General features: G+C 39.6%; 1 long non-coding RNA gene across 1 annotated transcript; it reads left to right on the top strand.

The window, feature by feature from the left end:
- The first annotated feature begins 9,829 nt into the window (after positions 1–9,829).
- On the top strand, positions 9,830–11,573 carry LOC120303062. The gene is made up of 3 exons (XR_005555338.1): positions 9,830–9,884; positions 10,532–10,593; positions 11,349–11,573. It is a non-coding gene; the product is annotated as an uncharacterized LOC120303062 (long non-coding RNA).
- The last annotated feature ends 11,771 nt before the right edge of the window (positions 11,574–23,344 follow it).

Here is a 23,344-nt window from a genome sequence, read left to right as displayed (position 1 = left end):
ATGCCTGGCTCCCCAAAGCCAATCCAATTATGTAGACAATGAGATAGATGATTCTCCAGTACAGGAGATGGAGAATCCACCTATGGGTTTTCTCTGTCTGCCTGCTCTTGAGACCAAGTAGCCAAATTAGCCACGCCCCTCTTGCCAGGAGACCCAGTCTTAACTTGGTCTCCTCTCTTGCAAGACTTCTGTGACTTGGCTCTCATCAATTGCAGGTTAGATAGAATTACTTTGGTGGATTCTTACCATTTCTTTATTATTGGCAACTCTAAATTGTCATCTTTGATTTTTTTCCCCACCAGGGCTGGGATCAGCTCTGATCTCAAACCTATTTGAGAGGTGGGGGTGCGTGGGGGGGGAAATTTCCCATAAGTAAGGGGGGGGGAATCCACAGCCAAGGGGGGGGAAATTCCCCAGTTTTGGCAGCAGGATTCCTCAAACCTTGTCTTCTTCCCTCGTGGTCGTTTTTGCATCCCTCGACTGACTAGGCCTCATTCTAACAGCGGCGGCCATTTTAGCTCCACGTGGAGGCCTATTCAGGCCCATCAGGCCTGGCCATAGATATCAATACCATGTGAAACACTGGTAAATCTCATCCCCTTTTCCCTTCCCTTTCTCTCTTCCCCAAGGCCCTGGGTGGGGGGGGGAGAGAAGGCAATAGCAGGGACTGCTTGCTGCGCCTTTTCTCCTGCCCTCCCAGCTTTCCTTCCCCAATTTGGGAGTGGATTACAGTCTCCTGCCTCGGATTCAGCTTGAATCCGGACTGTCAGAGGCTGTATAAGCAACCCAGAGCCCTCGCGGATGCCATTTTCACAGCCGAAATTTCGGCTGTGAAATTAACTTTCCCTGTTTGGTGCACAGCACAGGGAGCATTCGGGGGCCTGCGCAATCACATTGCAATGCCCCCAGAATGCTCCGATCGTTCAGGGGAGCCCAGATCTCCCCGTGGAGGCCGTGGAGCCTAAATTTGGTGGAATTAGGTCGCGGCCGCCATTTTGAAAGCCCAAACGATCCGGGGAGCCAGATTTTGCTTCTTTTGGCTTGGGAAGCAGGGGGAGAACAAGCCACCATCACAGGCCTCTTCTCCATCAGTTAGCCGCCAAAATTGCAAATTTTTTTATTACTGGTGCACACTGCCTGGCCACCTAAGGCCTCCGGGCGGAGCCCAGAGAGTGGTTCCAAACGTGCCTTCGGTACCTGCCTCATTTACCATGACCATAGTCCAGAGAGAATTATTTTTGGTCAGGGGAGCAGTCTTGGTATTTGCTCCAATTTTGCTTCCGCCAACTACTTGTCCACCAGAGCTCCTTCTCAGTGTTTTTCTTACTGAGATTGCTCAAGTGGGATGGAGGGATCACCGTTGTCTCAAACCTTGGGCATGCCCTCTCCATCACCCAATTACAGCTGCAATAAACCTTCTGAACAGAAGGCGGTGGGCAAGTGCAAAGCTAAGACAAAACATACGCTAAAGAAGACATCCAAGTTGGCGGAAAAGCAAGTCAGCCATAGGCACCAGGTTCTGGAGAAGGAGTTTTCCAGAGCACAGAGGCAGGCCCAATTGGACATGGATCAAATGGCGGCCACCGAAATGGAACTTCCCTTGGGCCCATCAACATCATCTCAAGGGGTGGGGTCCGTCCTGGGAATGCCGGTAACATTGGGTTCGCCTTCCACATTGGCTCAGCAAGCGACACCTGTCCCGGGCACCATCCCTGAGTCCACATTCACGCCTACGGCTGCGGGACTCAGGGATCCAGACATCAGAGATATTTTCTCCGACGGACGCTTGGAGGCATTGTTAACTAAGGTTGTGGACAGAGCTCTGGCTCAGCACTCAGTCCACTCCGAGCAGGAGGCCTCCACCTCAACCATGCCACCCTACGAGCTCCCTATGGAGCCCCCAGCATCTCAGGAACCCGTCTCTCCCGGCCAGTCCTCCATGAGTGGATATTCTTCCCCTCAGGAGGAGGAGCAACCAGAAATTACTCTCTTGGAGGATGAGGAACTCCCCCCGGAGTCTTCCACTTCAGGGAGTTTATTTAATGCCAACCTGTTCCTAACAATACTCCGCAAGGCCACCCTGATGGCAAATATAGGGGCAGACCAGTTCCCTCAGCCGCAGGGAACGACAGGCACCCTGTCACGGCCAATTTTTGTCGAAAAGGTGGCTACTGAACATCACGTTCCTTGTCCTGCCATGTTTCTGAAGGGGATCAAGAAACAATGGGACACTCTATCTTCTCTCCCTTCAGTAAGTGGAAGGGACAAAAGGCTATACACCACATCCACGGATCTCTCTGATGCCCTGGAAGTCCCCAAGGTGGATAAAGCCTGGACTCCGTTGGTTTCCCAAACTGCCATGGCAGGGGACTTATTGGAGGCGCTAAAGGCAGATGACAAGAGGTGGGAGCAAACATTCCGCAAAACACATCAATCTGCAGCATGGGCTGTCAAAGCGGCCACATGTGCTTCCTTTTTTGTCCGCTCCACCCTTTTATGGTTGCAACAACTTCAGGCCAGGGTCCCAATTGAGGACATGCGCACTCATCAGGACCTGGCCAAAATGGTGGCAGCCACAGAATATGCGGCAGACGCAACACTCCAGTCGGCCATATTTTCCTCCAGATCCATAGCGTCCAACATAATTTCTAGGAGGATGTTGTGGTTAAAGTATTGGCAGGCTGACACCAAGGCCAAGTGGTGCCTAGTAATCGCTCCTTATCTAGGCAGTAATTTGTTTGAGGAGGCCCTCACACCTTACCTAGTCGAAAATAAGGATAAACGTAAGGTCATGGGACATTTAAACAAAAAAGCTGAAAAACTGCCTATACCTTATTTTCGGAGACAGTCCTTTCATCAGCAGGTGGCCAAAGCCGCCAGCCAACCCCCCAGAACATATGTCCCCAGACAGGACAGGTCGTACGACCATCTCTACGACAGGCCAGGTTTTCGACCCAGGCAACAGAACCAGTCAAAACGGCCTTTTCGTGGAGCAGGCCGCCCCTTCCGTAAAACCAAATGACTTCTACTCCAATCTCCCAATCGGGGGAAGGTTGGCCCGTGGGAACAGACCTCCACGGACAACTGGGTCCTACAGACCATACAGTCTGGGTTGTCCCTGGAGTTCCTTGCAACACCTCACAGTCTGCTCAGTATCTTGGGATCCCAGCAAACACAGGCTTATGCAGGAGGCCATCCAACATCTCCTGGACTTTCAAGCCATGGAACAGGTTCCGACAGGTTACAGGGGCAAGGGGTTTTACTCCATCCTCTTTGTGGTTCCCAAGGCCTCAGGAGGATGGAGAGCCATCCTGGATCTAAAAAATCTCAACAGGTATACAAAATACAAAAAATTCAAGATGCAATCCCGCCAGTCCATTCTGGGAGGCATCAGACAGGGTGACTTCCTGGCGTCAATAGACCTCACGGAAGCTTACCTTCACATTCCAATTCACCCGGCTCACTGTCGGTTCCTACGTTTCTGTTACAAGGGCAACCACTTCCAATACAGGGCTCTTCCTTTCGGCCTATCTTCAGCACCCAGGGTGTTCACGAAGATTCTGGCAGTGGTAGCAGCCAGACTGAGGAAAATCCCAATTCATGTCCAATGCTACCTGGACGACATCTTAATACAGGCAGCATCCCTCCAGACAGCTCAGGCGGACGTGATGACCACCATTCACGTTCTGCAACAACATGGGTTCTCAGTCAACTTCAAAAAGAGCCAGACAACTCCTTCATCCAGATTACTGCACCTGGGAGCCATCATAGACACATCAAACTGCATGGTCTATCTCTCCCAGGAGTGTGTGGTCAGCATCAAGGAACTGGCTCGCCAGGTATACAGGCAACACACAGTTCCACTGGTCTTACTCTCTCAGTTACTGGGCAAGATGGTCTCCTGCATAACCATAGTTCCCTGGGTCAGACTCCATCTGCAGGACCTTCAATGGTTCCTTCTCCCATACCAGCGACAGAATACCAGCACATCCAGCCGCCTGGTCAAGGTTCCGGTTCACATTCGAAGGACGCTTCGCTGGTGGTGCTCTCAAGCAGTGACCAAAGGGTCACTCTTCAAGGAACTGGAACGAGTCACCATCACAACAGATGCCAGCCTGTATGGTTGGGGAGTCCATCTACGCTCTCATTTCACGCAGGGACGTTGGTCCGCCGCGGATCTGAGAAACAATATAAATTGGTTGGAGTTCAGAGTCATCCACCTAGCGTTACAACACTTCAAACACATGATCAAAGGTCGTCACGTTCTAGTCCTCACAGACAATGTGGTGGCCAGAGTGCACATCAACCGACGGGGGCACCAGGTCCAAATCCCTCATGTCTGAGGCGCAACTCCTGTTCACCTGGGCAGAGTCCACCCTGGAGTCACTCAAGGCAGAACATATTTCAGGGGTCAACAACGAACAAGCGGACTTCTTAAGCCGCACCACAGTGGACCCTTCGGAGTGGGGCCTACATCCGGACTTGTTCTCAGACATCTCTTGCAGGTTCGGTCGCCCAGTTCTCGACCTGTTCACAGGACAATGCCCAACTCCCCAGGTTCTATTCCCGTTACTTCCTTCCGGAGGCGGAAGGGACGGACACCTTACGGACCTGGTGGCCACAAGGCTTACTTTACGCCTTTACGCCACTACCACTCATTCCGGCGACCATCCGCAAACTAATTCACGAACAAGTGGAACTGATACTCGTGGCCCCTTACTGGCCACAAAGGCCCTGGTTTGCCGACCTGATGAACCTGTCCTAGTCACCCCCATGGAGGATTCCCCCGCATCAGGTGTCACTGCATCAGGGAATCCTCAGTCACCCGGATCCCCAATGGTTGCAACTGACCACCTGGCACTTGAACCCAGCATAATGGCACAAGAATCATTTTCCTCACGACCCATTTCCATGATTCAGGCTGTGCGCTGTCCTGCGACCAATCACATCTATGATTTCACTTGGAAGAATTTTTGCCTTTGGTGTAGGAGGCGACAACTTGTCATATCCAAATTGACCATTCCCCAAATAGTGGATTACCTGTTGGACGGACTGGACAGAGGCCTTGCCCCTGCGACTATTCGCAGACAAGTAGCGGCCCTGTCCACTCTTCTCTCGTGTCGGGATTCGGTTCCCTTGGCTCACCATCCCAGGATTTGTGCATTTATCAAAGGGGCGTGCAACACCAGACTTCCTGTTGTTCACAGGTACCCAACGTGGGAGTTACCGAGAGTCCTCCGTGCTCTCACAAAACCACCATTTGAACCTCTAGGAACCATTTCATTGAAACACCTGTCCCTAAAAGTGGCATTCCTGATAGCCATCACATCAGCCAGACAAATATCTTTGTTTCATTCCGATCGGCTTCCATGGGACAGAAGGTTTCTGCGGGCACCATTGGCAGGTGGATCTGAAATTGTACAGCAGAAGCGTACCAGTCTGCTTCCCTGCCGACTCCAAGTCATCTTACTGCCCATTCCACTCGCAGTGCTGCAACCTCTGCGGCTTGGGCCACTCAGGCATCCATTGAGGAGATTTGCAGGGCTGCGACATGGTCCTCGCCATCTCCATTTGTACGCCACTACAAAATTGACTGTTTTGCTTCGGCAGACACCTCCTTTGGTAGGAGGGTCCTCCAGCAAATGGTCTCTGGGGAATCTATTCCGGCCTTATCTGTTTCCCACCTATCGGGACAGTGAGGTTTTGGTATGTCCCATAGGTGGATTCTCCATCTCCTGTACTGGAGAAGGGGCATTGTCTTACCTGAATGCCTTTTCTCAGTACGGAGATGGAGAATCCACACCCACCGTAGGGTCAGTTAGGCCGTTCTAGGGAATTGAGAGCCAACGTCAAGTTCATCTTCAGCCGCTTCGCCCTTGTTAAGACTGGATCTCCTGGCAAGAGGGGTGTGGCTAATTTGGCTACTTGGTCTCAAGAGCAGGCAGACAGAGAAAACCCATAGGTGGATTCTCCATCTCCGTACTGAGAAAAGATGTTCAGGTAAGACAACGCCCCTTCTCCCATTTCCCAGAATTACTTACTGTATGTAATAACTGAAATAATTTAAAAGGTGCTGCAGTTTCATGGACTCTCAAACTTGATTCTTGGAGTGGCCATCTCTTTTTGCTTAATGGTAGAGTTGACCCAGTGAGACCTCCGTGCAGAATAGAAATACATTTGCTTGGAATTGTCTGATTAAGCAGTTAAAGTGGGCATATCACATGTAGTTTGATTTAAATCATATGGACCATGAGACTGTGTTAGACATAATCTTTTACTTATTTGAAAATATTTATATATATGCAAAATTAAATGCATTGGTCCTTTGATTAAATTTAAAAGAGACAATTTAAACATTATTATACAGTTGGAAGAGACTGTTTAAGACCATCAAAACACTGGTCGTGCTCTATGAAGGAATCCAAATGAAAGGACCTGTATTTTTTATACTCAAGGTTTATATTATGCATGAACTAAAATATTTCAGATGAAGAACAAGGATGGGTCAAGAATCAAAAGCAAAAAGTAGTTTCAACAAGATGATGATTTAAATCACTAGTAAAAAGGCTTGCTTTAAATCAACTCAATTTAAATAATATTTTTTAAAGAGAATCCTGCAGCGGCTTCTCCTCTGATCCGCTGTTGACTCACCGACAGTTCCATTCACTTTAATGGGATGGCAATGACACAACAAGGTGAGGGATGTGGCAGGCAGCAGGTGAGTAGATGCCCGCTAATAGGCGCTCCATGATGGATGTGAAATGACAGGTGCTCTTTAAATGTAAGGACTCATTCTTGCTGGTAATTAAAATATTTAATATTATTATTTGCTAACAAAATGAAGGTTTCCTATTTAGAATAATAAGCTGTCAGGTTAGTAAGACAGCGATATCAGAACCGATTTTAGGTTAATAGCTTAATCACACATAGTTGGAAAACTACTCAAATTCTTTTAATTAAAACACTTAGAGCCTGGTACAGGTGCAACTCTCCTCCAACAATCATACAGTTTGTAGTGTACATATATTTGCAAAACAATGGGATAAAGGAATATTCCTGAACTTTGTTTTATGATTTATCTCATAGTTACTTTGAAATTGTGTGAATGCATAGATGCAGTGCATGTTATCTCAGCTTGCAGAGCTTGGATTCATAGAATGAGTTTACCAAAAATGTAAATATTGCAGAATATACAGTCTCATGCTACCTAACTAAGCTCCACTTCATGCTGAATAAACTAAATTATTAATGTATCTTAAATATAAAACTATCTTTAGATAGATTTTTTACTCCAAAAGCATTTTATTAAAATAAATTTGATAAAAATAAAAAAAATCCAATTTAAATTAAAAAATGCATTTTTTATTTTTAAAAAATCATTATTATCCACCCTGGGGGAAGGGTTGCATCTCTCAAAGCAGACAGCATGAAACAAAATACTATTAAAAAAGGTTCTGTTTTGAATTATAATTAAGTTTACGATTTAAAACCATTTACTGGGTAAAATTGCAGGTACAGATTCAAATGACAGAACAGATTGCTAAGGCATTCTGCCAAGGCACTTGTTTCAACAAGTTAAAGCTGCCAGATAAATTGCAGAAATATATAAATATTTATAGAAGAGAAATGTTTGGCAGTTCCATTTGTATTTCATCAAGGTCTTTATTTCTTTTTCTATTTTATGGGAGTTGCCCAAATGTACATATGGATGGTTGGCTTTGCATGAAGTCTGCACTGATCCTGTGTTTTTTTATTTTAGCCACAGCTTTGAACCAAATGGTCTACCAATCTTTAAGCTTAGACAAAGAAAGGAAATATTTAATGTGCTCTAAATTGGACATTGATCTCAAAGTTGCCATAACAAACAGACCTAGGAAGTTGGAACAAAGCAAGCACATTTGAACTTTACTAGAAACCTTACTCCCTTTTGTATCTTGGAGAGTTATTTTAACTGAAATACTATCTCCTGCACTTTAACATCTTAAATGTTGGGTCAAGGTCCATACCACTATTAGTTGTAAACGTTTCCCTTCTTTAAAAAAAAATACTTGGGGACAGTGAGCAGGAACAATTGGATTGGCAGTTCAGTTTTAAGAAGAGGGGCCATCCTCTCTTTCTCTGGACTCCAATATTTTTGAGACTGGATTAAGTCTAATGTGGCTTACTTACCTTTCTGGCAAGTGGAAGTAGAGCTGTTGGGGCCACAAGATAGATAGTGCCTCCCTTTTTATCACAAGTATTCAATTAAAAGGCAATTAGTTTCATTTGAGGGAGAAGACTTAACACCGGTGTCCAAGGCTTGCATATATTAATCACTCTCAGGGACAAATGTCAGCAGTGGTAGCTCAGAGTGATCTCTTGGGGATGGCTTGGTACGAGCAGATTATACCAATGCTACAAGTACCAGATTTTAATAGCAAAATCCTAATAACCATCAGATGGCAACAAAGAGTTAGGATTTTCTGTATTCTTTTTATGCTTTCCAGTGTTCACCCGAGTCGCTGCTCCTACCTGCCACTGCTCCTATCCATTATGCTGCCCAAGACCCCTGGTCTTTAAATTTGGCCCTTTTATGACTTGTGGACTTCAACTCCCAGAATTCCTCAGCCAGCATGTCTGGCTGAGGAATTCTGGGAGTTGAAGTCCACAAGTCATAAAAGGGCCAAGTTTGAAGACTCCTGCTCTAAGCAAATGCTTAGGTTTCTTTAAGGTTGTATCTTGGTTATCCAGATTGCTTTTATAAAATGTAATGCCTTCCTTTGCAACATTCTTTATGCCTCAAGAAGTTAGATGAGAACAGCCATGATTGTTCATGGTTACTAAAAAATTATGCAAACCCAGTTCGGTTTTGTTTTTTGTTTTTTTAGGATCCTTGCCTGAACTTAGGCAAGCCCCCATCTCTAAGGCTATTATCAATATACTTAGAACTATTCATTATTTTTTGCCTCCAATATATCTTTTCTCCTGGAAAATATCCCAGAGAGGATAAAAAAGTGTTCTACAAGGGAAAATATGTCACCTTTGTGTAAACTTTCAAATCTAGACTGCAGCTTTCTTAAAGCTACCCAAATTCAGAAAAAAATACTTTTTAAAGGAAAATATGCCTCAGGAATTATATTCAGACCATATTAAGCTAGTCTGTTGCTATTCTTGAGTAATTAATCTCTTTTACAGACTTCAGCCAGCAAAACTTAAAAAGAAACCCAGTAGCATCAGAAGCACTGACGCTAGAATTCAGAAGAGTTATTGTTATCTAATTATAATCAAAGTCATAGTAAACTAGCTTTACAGTGTTAACTGAAGCCCAGAGTAGAATCATGGTTCTGAGCAAACAAAATACATTTCCAGATAAACTGTGAACTTCTTTTCTTGAAATCAGTATGTTCAGTAGTGTACAGCAAACCTTATAAAGCCTACTTCCTGCAGGCCTGCTTAGCAATCATAATTTATTCAACTTTTCCCATTTTTTAGGTTCTTGTGATATGCTGAACAATAAGGTGACCAACTTTTTTACAATGAAGAGGACACAAATAAATTGAAGAAAAAAATATCGTAAATAAAAGAAACATTTTATTCATTGCAACAATAATACAGAATACACTATAATATGATAAATGCATAATAAAAACCAATGTAACAATAACATTTTATATTGTAATTATGCTTACACGCCTATTAATTATTATTTAAATGAGTACTTTTCCATTAAATATTTTTGTCAATGTATCATCTTCTAACAATATATTGGAAATATCTGAACAAGAAATATCCTTCATATTGAATTTTATGGCAAGTGCTGCAGCTAGAGTATCAACATTATTGCTCTAGCAGGGCCGAAGATCAAGAGAAACTTACCGTGGCATCACCGCTCCAGTCTCCTCCAGGTATCTTTGGGACTAACTAGGAGATGGTGTAGTTGGGTAGCAGGGAGGGGTGCAAAGTTCCTGCCAATTCGCCTTCGCTGCAGACAACTTGCATGTGCAAAGTTTGCCAGCCGGGAGTTTTGGTGTGTTCAGCAGCAATTCCTATTGGATTTCAAAAACCAATAGCGAGAGTAGCACAGCTCATGCAAAAGTTGAAAAAAAACCCACCATGAAACCAGTTGAAAAAAAAGCCCTGCAGATTAGTCTTCAAATATCAAAAAGGAGGACATGTAGGAGGACACTTTTTGAGGGAGGACAGAACTTACAAAAGGAGGACTGTCCTCCCTAAAGGAGGAAGGTTGGTCACCTTATGAACAACCATTAACTAGCCATGTTAGCTAGGTCTGCATGCTGTATGTGCAATAAGGCTTCAAACTATCCAAACTTATTTTAACCTTTCATACTGTGCACGTCCAATTTGTGGATTCTTGTATTTATCAGGAGTATCCACAAGGGTAGGTTAAAAAGAGGCAAGAAGGCAGATGCAGCCACAGGATGAAATCCCCTAATTATGAGTCATACAAAAATGGGGCATGATCTTGATCACACTGTTGCAACAATCATTTTGACTCTGTTAACTTCTGAAGACCACTATTGTTTATCTTTAGGGTGTGTGTCATCCCTCTTATGAGGAAACAGTAGAGAAGCTGCATCAGGATCTGTCCAATGGGTAAGAGGTTCAACTCATATTGATAAACAGCTAATGGCAAAACATAGGAAACAGTTTTTTGCCAATGGGTATCCGCCAGATATGTTAGGATCAAGGCATTGGAAGAGCTCCGGTATCAACACTGTCTGGAAAATAATATTGCAAAAGCAGTCATAGAATGCAAGGGGGTTCAGCTCATAAGCCTTTCTGTGGGGTAGTACTGATACATGAGAAAGCCTGATGTTCTGGTTATATTTATATGGCAAACATCCCAAAATAGATCAGAATAATTCACAGCCTTGAGAACAATTTACATGCATTTTTTTGTTTTATTTTTGTTGTTGAGATCTGAAAGGACATTGTGACATATTATTTCTTCAGAACAGCTTTTTTGCTTCCTTTGTTTCCACAAAGTTTAGTATTTTTAAGCTTGGCAACTTTAAGAGGTGTGGACTTCAACTACCAGAATACCTTAGCTAGCATGAGGAATGCTGTCTGTCTGCATCCCTTAAAGTTGCCATTTTTAAAAAAAGAAAACCACTGTATTAATTCTTCACCCTGCCATTTTTCAATTCAAAAAGTACAAAAATAATTTGTTACTGAAATGGATAAAACACAAACGCCAGACAGAATTCCCTGGTTGGAGCAGAACCTGTTTTTGCAGGTGAGCTTTTAAATCCTGAAGATCAAAAATAAGTCAGGAGTAAGCAAGGGGGAAAAAAGATGAAAGGAAAACTTTGATATGATTTATAAACATAATTTCCTTCATTCTCTAGGTTTTTAGACTTTCATGCAGACTGCAGATGTTGGATAACACTGAGACAAAAGTAGTTTTCCACAGCTCAAATTTGTCAGACAAATGGCTAATTTTAGGAACTGATGGGGAAGGATTGTTTCAAAAAAAAAAAACTGTATGTTTATTGTTATTACTAACTTCTCCTTCATATTTTTTCCATGTCAGTTTACAATAAAAGGTCAAAATAATAATTACAACTTCAAAATAAACTATGTGAAAATGAATTAGATATGTACACCTGCATATCAAATGTAAAAGTCAAAAGAAAATAGTTTACTTATGTAGACTAAAAAAAGTCTCATTCCTCAACTCCTAGTACCCTTGTTTACCGAAATATTTTATAATCAATTTGTGTACTAGTTGCATCCCAACCTGTTCAGACCTGCCATTATTGCTATATTAGCTCAAAAAATGAGAATCAACAAATAGGCAAAATTTTTTTTTTAAATCTTCAATATGTTGAGCCAAATTTATTAAAGTTTATTAAATATGATATTTTATGTATGTCTTATTGTGCTGTTTGGGACAAGAATAAAATTTTAAGTAAGTATTTATAAATGGATTATTTGATTTATATTCCATTGCTCCTTTATGAGCTCAGAGCTTTTTCCCCACATCAATAGTGCTCTGTACTCGAACCGAATGAGTACACAAAGTCATTCCCTGAATGTTTCTGGCAGAAAGTGAAGTTGAACCTGTCCTGCAAGGTGCTGATCCAATATCTTAATTGCTATACTTTACTGGCTCCCTCTGTCTTTCTCTTTTAAGATAATATATGCTATCTACTTTTATTTATATTTTCAAAGAGCCCAAAGATGTTCAAAGCAATATCTTTCCCAGGCAGTAACTTCTGTAGATTCAGACTCAGTTTGTAAATAATAATAATAGTAGTAGTAATAGTAATATAATAACAACTACTACAACTACAACTACCTTATTGTCACTTTGAATGTACACCAATCAGCACACATCAAAATGAAATTTTGTTGCATACAGCTCTCAAAGGGCCACCACCTCCAATATACACTCCTTGTTCGTGGCCAGCTCAAATTTCAGAACATCCATTTTAGTCTCTAAGGAGTGAACAATGGCAAACAGGGCAGATGGAAATGGAGCTCCATGTGGATTAGCCATCAAATTAGTTTGTATTCATGCATGACAACCTCGCCTCCTTTTCTTTTTCTCATCCTGTCTCTTCCACCTTTTTCTTAAAGGGGCCTCGCTCCTTTTTGCCCCTAGAACATGCTGCAGCCTCCAACTCCTCCAAAGGCGTCTCTCTCTTCCTCTGGGCCTGCCGACAGCTTCATCCAATTCCTTCGCTCCATAAGTCCCGCGACCTCTCTGCCTCCTTCAGAAACAGCCCTGATTTGTAATAGAATCTGTCACTGTGCCAGCAGTCAGATCTTGCTGCTTGCAGAACAATTTCAAGCAGCTATCATATCATGCTAAATTTAAAGCATAACGTGGTTGATTTCTGGTTTACAAAAAGGCACGAACCCCTGTATTATAAAACAGGCTAATATGACTTACTGAACAGTTCACAAACAGTGCTTTTTTAGTATGATGTGTGAGCTTTGCTTAATCGCACCAAGATCATTATCTTAAGGCTGAGCGTGTAGAAGAAAACTACAAAAGTATTCCATAAAAGGAATACAGAATTAAAACAATAGTGGTTTTACTCTTCTAGGTAGATGAAGTTAGATGATAGATAGATAGATAGATAGATAGATAGATAGATAGATAGATAGATAGATAGATAGATAGATAGATTCATTAATCTTATCCCTACATCATACCAAATCAAAGTAAAATGTAAGGTCTATTTCCAAGATAAAAGAGATAAGGAAAATATAATCCTAAAATGGAAATGTGCTAAATACAAACAGCCAACATTCACATAAATACATGACATTTAGACAATACCCTGTTCTGATCAATAGATACATTATCAGTGCTGGTGACTTTTTAAATCAACTCTTTCACTCTTTTCCTGGCACAAATATATATATTGATCCATTACTTTGGAGTAAAATATTCAGAATGCTCAGAATACTACCAATGACTGTGTATTCTGCTTATTACTGAGAAAAGTCTCCATATAAGTGTGCATAGGGGTGAAACCTTCATATAAACCCTCTGCTCAAATTTATTTACAACCTAAGCATTATGACTCAAAAGTAAATTAGTCTTAAGTACTATAGCCATTAAATGTAATGGAAGAGTGCTAGATAACTTTCTCTTGCATTTACATCAGCACAATATAGGCTACAACTTATTCTTGGCACAAGATAATATAATTTTTAACTAGCAAAAATGAAGAAATATCACTCTGCTAACTTGGTAATTATTTTAATAGTTCACTGCATAAGCCAGCAAACTGATTATAAAAAAATGAGTTTAATTGTTCACTTTTGTTTAAAGGTTAGCTTAAGTTTTACTTTGCAGAGCCAACTCCCATGTAATGGAACTCCTCATCTTTTTTGCCAACAGTTTCCACTTATTTGACAAACTAAGGTGCCATGTCTACCATGGTGTATTTACTGCTAGGTCTCCTAGCAAAGGGATTTTGTATATATCTTTCCTCCCTCAGAAATAAATGATAACTATTCACTTATGCAGGAGAAAACAAGCATGGTGACACATGGTTTCCCCCATTATGCACCACTAAGTCAGAGGTGCATAGCAAGATCAAGTTGTGTTCTAGGGACCACATTCTAAAAAGTAACATGTGGAGCACGTGGAGGCATAGTAAAAAAAAAAAAAATATTTCACATACATTTTTATTAACATTACATATATCCACTCACATTTTCCCTACCTTTCCATCATACTTAAAATTACAATTTTAATACCCTGAGTGTGTCCTATGGCAAATGGCAAAGTTTAAGTTGGAAGATACATCTATACAATCAAAACCTTGACATTGCAAACAAAAGGCCTTTGAACAAACAGCTGTGCCCATTGTCTTGGACTTTTGAGGAAGGGGTACATGCAAGATTGTCTGAACCTCTATAATGAAGTATTACAGCTTTGGGTTATATAATGGCTTGATGCACTATATAAATATAAGTTCTGTGATTTGTAAATTACAGTTTATGATTTTGACACGTTATATGAATCAAACTATGGTTCATTCAAGAAGCCACTGATTTAAAGGAATACCTGAATCTTACAAGAGAGATTAACTTTATACTCAGCTTCTCATTTTCTAAAAACTGAGTCTGTTATTCTCTACATGTTGCCAGTTTTTAATTTGGAGGATTGTCTTCATCACGTAGAGTACTTTATTCAGTCAAAAGAAACGGCTGGATTCACATCACATAACAAATCAAAACCAGTATATTATATTCCAACACAGGAAGTTTTTAAGAAGGGACTGGACAACCACATGTCTGAAATGATATAGGTTGGACTAGAAGACCTCCAAGGTCCCTTTCAACTTTATTATTCTGTATATTCTGTATGTGTGAGTGCAGAATGTGATCCAGTCTTTTTTTTAAAAAAGAATAATGTACAGAAATATATATATTATTATTTCAAAGTCTGTTTGCTAGTCTAGGATCAAATAAAAATTGATTGATGATTCCAAAGTCAACAATATGAAAAATATGAAACATTTAATCAGAATGCCTCAATGGTTGGATAATGAAATCATATATTGCCAGGGTTCTGTTGGGCTTTGTACACTGTAGATAAATAACTGCTGATATATTTAAGTCTTAAAAGTCAGGAAGGAGAGTGAGAAGACGAAAGGAAATAACATTCAAAACACAACAATAATAAAAGTAGCAAAACCAATAATGTAATTAAGAAGCAGAATTATTTATTAAAAAGGCTTATCATTTTTCCATTATCTGCAGATAACAAACAAATTTAAACTAATCAAAATTCACATACAGAAAAATGAAAAGATATCAATTAAAACAGTTGCACACTTCTCAGACTACTTTCTGATGGCCTACATTCCCCTAATAAACATTTTTTTAGAGAAAAAAGAGAAAAAATTACAATTAACATTGAATTTGGGCTAAGTTCAATGGTTCTTTTAGATCAGAGTAACACAGTAAATAGATGATGAATTCCAAGCAATTCAATTTACTGATATTATTTAAAAATATTATTATTGTGAGCTACTATATATATTTTCATTTGCAATCTGTAATTTTACATGCTTTTGAAATGAGAACCATTAATATTCATTAATAGTCTAAGGTCAAATTCAATAAAATTCAGTACAGTGTAATACAATTTGCACTTAATTAAAATATAAAGGGAACTATTATTTATTATAAATAAAGTGAAACTTTAACCTCCATAAAAATCAAAATGTAACAATTATAATATTATTTCAGAAACTATAGCAATATTTTAAAAACAGAAAGTGAATTAGAGTAAGAAAATAATGAGGCCAATAATCTCAGTTCTGTTTTTATCCTTAAAATGCATTCTTAGCACAAGTGCTGTGTAAAGAAAGATCACAGCTTTTATGACTTTTTAATTTAGTGACAGGAAGAATCAGGCAGGAATTCAATGTAAGTATAAAAATTATGCATTATGCATCCTTATCTCATAGTACTAGAAACTATGGTTATCCAATGAAGTGAGATGATGTGATTTGGAACAACTAAAAATAAACTTATCTTTGCACCATACATATTTAAATTACAAAATGTAGTTATATAAGAAATTGTGAGGACAGATTTTGGCCAATGTGAGATAAGGCCATCAGTATATCTGATATATATCATTTCCTAATGGCTATACACAAATATGCGAACAACCGGTTCTTTGTGTGGATCCCGCTTCCAGAAGTCCATTCTGGCCTGGGCAACAAAAAAATTAGCTACCGGTTCTGCCAAACTGGTGCAACGTGGCTGAATCCCACCACTGGCTATATATTTTATCAAGTTTTAGAGATAGTATACTTTTAATACCAGTTTCTGCAAAATGCAAATGTACAATGCCATTGCAATCATGTCCTAGTTGTGGAGTTTTATATAATCCAGATGACCAGTAAGAGAACAGGCTGGTATCTTTTCACTTGGCTTCATACATCATATTAATATAATGCATAACGTGTTGAATTTAAGAATTGTGTGTTGGAAAACTCCAGTGTTTGTGATTTATAAATCATGCTTTATGGCTTAAATGCATTATGTCAGTGTTTCTCAACCTTGACAATTTTAAGGCATGTGGACTTCAACTCCCAGAATTCCACAGCCAGCAATGCTGGCTGTGGAATTCTGGGAGTTGAAATCCACATGCCTTAAAATTGTCAAGGTTGAGAAACACTGCGTTATGTGAACCCAGCCAATATGATTTATTCAATACAAGTTAAAACAATCCATGACTCACCATAATATAAAAACAGCTTAATCCTTTAAAATGTTAACAATTACATTTGTTCCCTTTCTTTTTATTTATACACAATATTAGAAATTACTGATATGTTTATGCAGCTATTTTGTGTTAAATTGCCAATTTTGATGACATTGCTTTACAATCTTGAATGTGTTCATACTGGACAGGTTTCTGAGAAATAAATGATTTTTTTTCTGAGTAAATCTGTGATGGTTCTTTCTTCTTTAACTATGGTAAGGATCTTATTTTTTAACCTGTTAGTGGATTTTCAGTGGACAAAAATATCAAGGATATAATCTAAGAACTGAGAGCCACTTTCTCTTCCCAAAAACTTGAGCCAGTCACAGAATCCACTTCTGGAAAACTTGCCAAGAAAACTGCAGGGACTAGTTCAGGCAGTCAGCAATAGCCAGTATTGACACGAAGGCATGTATATGCACACACACACACACACACAATCTGAGAATTACTGTCTGCAAGTTAATTTATTGATGAGACATTACTTACACACATACACACCTTCTTTTCCTAAAATAAAACTCAGACTCTTTTCCAGAAGATTAGTAACAGCTGTCATGCTGTATATGCAAGCATCAGCTGTCTGATTCTTTCCCCAGACTGTCACCCTAGTGAATCTTTTAATGTTATGGATTTATAACATTCAGGACATAATTTTCATTCTGTTCAGCCTTGTGAATCAATGTCAAGAATTCTGCCCTCTGAATAATGCATGGGCAATTGCATCACAACATATCAGAGCAGAATATGTATAGGAAATGATTGTTACTTGGGCAGAAATAGGTTGTGTTTCTTGCCATAAGTTTTAAATATTCTTATGGCATTTTAATCTTTATTATCAGTTTGTCCAGAATTAACACATCAGCAGTGTCCCTTACTATGCTGTTTATCTGTGGCTGCCTCCTATCATCTGCTATCAGGCACTCTTTTCAGACACAGAAAATTAAGACGTCATGAAGAAGCAAAATCAAACAAATAAACAACATAGGTTCAGTACATGATATTGAGAACTTCTAATATGTACTAAGGACTATGGCAATCGTCTGTTTAAAAGGTTATAAAAATCATTAGTCAAAGTCCATACAAATTGCATAGCAGTAAAAAAGATTGCTCAGGTGAAATCTTAGCCTTCGTTCAGTGGGTGAAAGTTCACTTGATAATATGGTGCAAGACAGGCAATGTGGTTCTACTGGGTATGTATATGTGTATGTGTAAATTAAGACCTCATGAGCTGTTTTCAAAGCAAGCACTACTAAGTCAGAATATGATTTTAATTCTATATTAGAATACTGCTTGTACACTGAATTGTGAGGACCTTGGTATGCCCATCTAAGATATTCTTAGGAAAATCATGTTGGCAAGTAATTTCCCTTCAGCATTTATGTCAGAGTTGAAGAACTTGTGATCCTTTAGATTTTGTTGGACTCCAGCTCTTATCAATCCTACTCAGTCTAGACAGCCATCAAGAATGATGGAGGCCCAGAGATGTTCTACACAATGTAGCACGTAAAGCAATGAGTTTGCCTGTAGCATGTATTTTTTTTATTTATTTGACATATTTTACATTATTTAATATGCTGAAACTTTGAAGTAGCTTCCAATGCAAATAATAGAATACATTAAAGAATAATAGCAATACTTAATAAAACATTCATTATACAAGTGGGAGGGGGGAAAACCTAATATTCATACTGAGGAAGCAGGTACATTTTCAACATGCATGTAAAATGTTAAATTGTGAGCATTTTTCAAATTTCAGGAACATTCCAGAGTATGAGCACTTCAGTAATAAGACCCATTTGTAAGCAGCTATAGCATATAGTATCTGAATAAAATAACTCTCTGCTTAGTTCTTTGTACATGAAGTAGGAATTTCCCAATTATTTGGTTGTAAGCTGCCTAGAGTCACCTCTAGGTGAGATGGGCATCATATAAATTTAATAAATAAATAAATATTTTAATGACTAGCCAAGTCTTTATTGGTGAAGAAGGTCTTACATGTATGCTAGTCCCAAGTAGTTTAGATCTTGTATCTTGTAACCTACCCTCTTAGTCTTCTTGGAGGAGGATGAATTCCTGGCTCCTCACCCAAGTACTCAGCTGGAATGGAAGTGAGTCCAGTTGGTTAGAACTAGTTGGAAGTTGTGGCACTATGGGGGATGAATAAACCAATACTTAACTTGAGTAGCCAATTGCCTGTCATTTGTGGCTGCTTCAACAAAGGTAAACCTGCTTACTACACCAGGGGTCCCCAACCTATGTGCTGCAGCCTGGTACCAGCTTGTGGCCTATTGGCCACTGGGCCCCAGGAATAGCTGTCGAGCTCTGCCTCACTTGCAGTAGCACCACCGCGCAGGCAGTAGCAGCCCCATTTGCGCATGTGCGGGGATGCTAGCACTGCTGCCAGTCTGTGCATGCACATGTGCACCAGTGTGTTGCATGTACATGGGCACGTATGACCCATTTGCGCATGCACATGCACACTAGCACCGCCTACATGCGCGTGCCTGTTTGTGTGCTTTTAGGATTAGTAAAGTTACATTAGGAAAAAAAACAGATAAAGTAATAAGATTTCAGGAAGGGGAACCACAATTTTATCAAATACGATTGGATTTTATGATTTATTTTAACAGCAATAGATTCTAATCTGGTATATTCCTTATATATGATAGATTTTCAATGTTTTTGTACCTGATTTTTATTTATGTGGTAGATTTTTTTTGTAATCTCTCTCTCTCTCTTTTGTATTTAACTTGGCATTATGTTACTGCAGCTACCTGATACTGTAATATAATAATTAAACTAAGAAAATGAAGAGAAGGATGAAGGGGGACATGATAGCATTGTTCCAATATCTCAGGGGCTGCCACAAAGAAGAGGGAGTCAAGCTATTCTCCAAAGTGCCTAAAGGCAGGACAAGAAGCAATGAATGGAAACTAATCAAGGAGAGAAGCAACCTAGAACTAAGGAGAAACTTCCTGACAGTTAGAAGAATTAAACAGTGTAATAACCTGCCTCCAGAAGTGGTGAATGCTCCAACACTGGGAGTTTATAAGAAGAGACTGGATAGCCATTTGTCTGAAATGGTATAGGGTTTCCTGCCTGAGCAGGGAGTTGGACTAGATGACCTCCAAAGTCCCTTCCAACTTTATTATTATTATTATTGATCATCGCACAGTCAGCCAGATGTTCAGACTGTATTTGGCATTTTGTCTACCTATCGAGTCCTTACCCAGGACCTGGGATAGGCAGATGTGGATGTTTGATGGTATTACAGATATTATTATTATTATTATTATTATTATTATTACTATTATTATTATTATTATTATTATTATTATTATAAACTACTAATAATAAAGGGTTATATATTATTTGCACATGAGCTTTCTTAAACTATGCTCTCTCCTATACTATGGTATATATGTTTTAGCCAGAACCTCATGGAAACGGCTGGGTTATATAAAGATTCCAGAAGAAAATGCTGCTATATCTTATCTTTGATACTTTATTAAACATCGAGGAAGGTTATATTTAGAACAAGTTCCTTTTTAAACTGATTAGGCCACTATTTTTTGCTATTCCTTCATTACAGCAAATAATAAGACCAAGACTGAAACAACCCAATGTCATGTCTTATCTATTCTTCACAGTGTATCTCCCATCTCTGTAGCAACTTTTAAGTATCTGAAGTGTAATCACAAAGAAAAATGGGTGGATTTATTCTCTGTTGTCATAGCACCAGAGGGTTGGAAGGGCCCTTGGAGGTCTTCTAGTCCAACCACCTGCTCATGGCAGGAGATTTTACATAATCCCAGACAAATGGCTATTCAACCTTTTCTTGAAAACCTCCAGCAATGGTGCCCCACAAGTCTGAAAGGCAAACTGTTCCATTTATTATTTGTTGTCACTATCAGGAAGTTTCTCCTTAGTTAGATCTCTCTTTAACAAGCTTGCACCCATTGATTCTTATTCTACCCTCAGGAGGTTTGGAGAATAAATCAACCTCCACGTCTCTACGGCATACCTTCATGTATTGGAAGACAGCTGTCATGTCACCCCTAATTTTTCTCTTCATTAAGCTAGGCATACCTAGTTTCCTTGACCATCCCTTCATAATTTATGCATTCCCCTTATCATCTTAGTTGCTCTTCCTTGTATTCTTTTTAGGGCCTTAGCATCTTTTTGCATTAAGTGTGGCCTCACTAATGCAGTATAAAGTGGTACTATCACTTCCCATGATCTTGATGCTATCCTCTGTTAATGTATTGGCTTTTTTGGCAGCTGCGGCACGCTGCCTGCAAGTGGTGGTCCATTAGGACACCTAAATCCTAAGACCAGGATCAATTGGTTAAAACTACAAGGAAGAATATTCCACATTATAGAATGATCTGCCATGGAATTCACAATGTGACAAATTCTCTTGTCAGAGATCTTCAGAGGTTTTTGTCAGAGGTTCTCAGTGCAGGGATTGATAAAATCTTCTAATTTTATAATTCTGTGATTTTTCTGCCATGCATTTCTATGAATCATGTCTTTGAAGTGTGTTCTGCAGTGAATACTGCTCTTTCCCCATCCCCCCTAATATAGTAACTTTGAAAGACTTCATAAAATTCTTTCTTTTTTATTCTCCACTCATTTTATATTGCTAGAAGTATTATTTTGTTGTTGTTGTTGTTAATTGCGAAGTCGTGTCCGACCCATCGCGACCTCATGGACAACGTTCCTCCAGGCCTTCCTGTTCTCTACCATCTTCTGGAGTCCATTTAAAAGATCTTTTCAGCATCAGACTTTCCTTTCACCACCAGATGTATCCACAGCTGAGTGTCCTTTCGGCTTTGGCCCAGTCACTTCATTCTTTCTGGTGCTACTAGTACTAGCCCTCTGCTCTTCCCCAGTAGCATATTGGACACCTTCCGACCTGAGGGGCTCATCTTCCAGCGTCATATCTTTTTGCCTTTTGGTACTGTCCATGGGGTTTTCATGGCAAAGATACTGGAGTGGTTTGCCATTTCCTTCTCCAGTGGATCACATTTTGTCAGAACTCTTTGCTATGACCTGTCTGTCTTGGGTGGCCCTGCATGGCATAGCTCATAGCTTCATTGAGTTACGCATGCCCCTTCGGCATGACAAGGCAGTAATTCATGAAGGAGTTATTTTTTTTATTGAATACAATTAAGGGCAAAGGCAATTAGATAATTAACTTGGCCTTCAATCTGCAGTTGAAGGATAGCTATCCTATATCAAGAATCTTAGGAAATTATTATTTTCTTGAGCAGTGATCAAAAGCAAAGTGGAGAGGTTTCTGAGTAAGCCTAGCTGTCTTTGGTAAACTTCTGGTGTTTAAAAGATAAGATAGAAATCAGAAATACATTTTTCCTCGGGAGTTCTTAATGATAAAAATAAGCCAACAGGAGAGATAAAGGATTTTTGGTCTTTTTTTTCAGAAGTGGTTGCAGTATTGCAATGGGCTTGTGCAACTTAATTCTGTTTAAGATGACTGGAATTTTATAATACTGCCACCCAGGAATAAGCTTTCTTTAACACATTTCTTCTCAAACCTGAATTTTAGCATTGCAGTGTACAGTAGCAATTTATCCAAATATTCTATACAAAAAGTTTTTTAGTATATGTTATTTATTGTTAGGAAAAAGGATGGCATAATTTGTGGCAAATACATTGTTTAATTTTATGTAAGATGGCTGTAATCCAATACAGACCTATGTCAGAAGAAGCCCCATCCAATCTAGGGTGACTCATGTCTACGGAGAGAAGCAACTTTTTCTATTTGAAATTTTCAATTTCTAGGTAGATTTGCAGAGTGATAAGTACTGTACTATATGCAGTTTTTGACTTTGTGTTAATAAACTTTGTGTTTATACATCTAATTTACTTTTGGTTTCAATAAATGGAATATGAAACTTTTCCTGGAATTGTGATGAAAAACATTCTCCATCCTTAGGGTAAAAATGAAATAAATGAAAACCTGATCTACCCATTTCCATCCACACACTATTTAGACATCTTGCTTGGTTGGACTATCATTTAGAGCAGTGTTTCCCAAACTTGACAATTTTAAGGCCAAATCAGGAGGATGAAGTCAGGAAAGCTAATGCTTAGAATGATCTAAGTCTTGCAACAAAAGCCAAAAATAATTAAAATATGTTTTTTTCAAAATGTGAAAAACAAGAAAAATATCAAAGAAATGATTGGTCCACTAATGGAAGAAGATAGCAAAGAGGAGACAGGTACAGGGAGAAAGTGGAACTACTTACTTAATTAATTAATTGTGGCTTTACGCAAAAATCTACCAAAAAATGGTACTGTAGAAGACAGAATAGGAATACAAATCAAAATAGGCAAGAAAATGATAAGAGAACGCTTATCCACTCTAGACAAGTTCAGATCACTAGGACCAGATAGATTCCCAGGATTCTGAAGGAACTGGCAGACGTGATCTCAGAATTACTGAACAAAATCTTTCAAAGCTCCTGGAGCCCTGGGGAAATACCAGATGACTGGAAAAGAGCTGATGTGGCTCAAATCTTCAAAAAGGGAAAAATGGACCTAGGAAACTACAGACCAATCAGCTTGATA

Source organism: Crotalus tigris, unplaced genomic scaffold (genome assembly GCF_016545835.1).
Source record: "Crotalus tigris isolate CLP2741 ecotype Arizona unplaced genomic scaffold, ASM1654583v1 scf7180000024453.458620722:586385, whole genome shotgun sequence".
Classification (NCBI taxonomy): Eukaryota; Metazoa; Chordata; class Lepidosauria; order Squamata; family Viperidae; genus Crotalus; species Crotalus tigris.
This window is presented reverse-complemented; position numbering and strand designations above follow the sequence as displayed.